Genomic DNA, 1,342 nt, shown 5'->3' with positions numbered 1-1,342 from the left:
TTATTAATTTTTGAAACTGTAATATAATTGTACCATTACCCCCTTACATTCCCTCTCTCCAAACCCATATTCCCTGACCTTCCTTTATTATTATCTGTAATTACAAACATATGTATATGCATATATTTCTTAAATATAACCTGCTCACGCCATATAATCTTACTTGTATCATGTTTTCAGGGGTGACCATTCTGCATTGGACAAAAATATGGGATGTTTCACAAATGTACATGTCATCTCTGCAAAGGGGCCATGATAATCTTCTCTGCATCATTTCAGTTTTAGTATATGTGCTGCTAAAATGAGCACTATTACTTTACTTCTAATTAGTGAAAACTGTGATCCCAATAATGTAGGCAATTATAGATTCATAACAAATGTTAAACATTTTGCCACATTTCATTATTTAAAGTAAATTGTTACAGATAAATTGGAAGCTTCTCTACTGAATTGTTTTCCCAAGTAAGATAAAAAATCCACTAATTGAGACAAATGAATAATATTCTCATGCATATATGATTTTCCAAATGTGAATGTATTCTCAGAGAATCCACTGAATTTTTTTGAGTATGTTTTAAGTTTAACTACCATCATCCTGCATAGATGATTGAACAATTTGCTTTATTTAACATCATTTTATTTCACTCTGTTGATGGTCTGAGTTCATTCTTATTAGTTAACATTAGTGCTCATTAGACAATTATACTCTTTTATCTATCCATTTATGTATTAGTAGGCATTTATGTTATTTTCAGGTGCATTATAATACTAGTGACCATTTGGTCCCTCTTCATGTCCGGCTATTAAAACCACCTTCCAATATAAATTTTAATTTGCATACACACCTCTCATATTTAATGTGGTGAGCTGCCTTCAAACATCGATCTTGGAATCCTTCTAAGTATTTTTAATATTTTCTTATCTTACATAATTTCAAAACTAAACTCTAGACTTTGTTTGGGTCTCATCATTTTTTTTTTCATATCTCCTTTACTGTTAGAATACTATCCGGACTTCCATGGTGAATTTAGTTGTTTTCCATGTCTCATTCTGGTCTTTGGTATTTTCTCAATCTGTCCTATCTTTCTTAAACATGACAGTATTGGGGAATACTGACTGTGTGTACTGCTAATTATCTTTTATGTCTGATATGTGATTCATGGCTTACTAGGATTTATGAGGGTTTTGGAAATAATGTAAAGGTGTGATATCCTTTAATCATATTAAATTGTGATGATCATTTTGTTCATGTGTCATCTCCGGTTAACCTCCCCTACTCCATTATGAAAGTGTATGTCAATTTTCTCCTCTGGAAAGTCATCTTTCCTTAAATTTTATTCTT

The 1,342-nt window shown here is 31.3% G+C and overlaps 1 non-coding gene across 1 annotated transcript; it reads right to left on the bottom strand.

Annotated features, from left to right (window-relative positions):
• Positions 1 to 202: 202 nt before the first annotated feature.
• Positions 203 to 309, bottom strand: LOC129690928 (U6 spliceosomal RNA). The gene has a single exon (XR_008722381.1). It is a non-coding gene; the product is annotated as a U6 spliceosomal RNA (small nuclear RNA).
• Between the last annotated feature and the right edge of the window lie 1,033 nt (positions 310 to 1,342).

The sequence above is a fragment of the Psammomys obesus genome, unplaced genomic scaffold, assembly GCF_907164565.1.
Source record: "Psammomys obesus unplaced genomic scaffold, mPsaObe1.curated_primary_1811, whole genome shotgun sequence".
Lineage (NCBI taxonomy): Eukaryota > Metazoa > Chordata > Mammalia > Rodentia > Muridae > Psammomys > Psammomys obesus.
The sequence above is the reverse complement of the archived record's forward strand: the minus strand, read 5'-3'. Positions and strand labels throughout refer to the sequence as shown.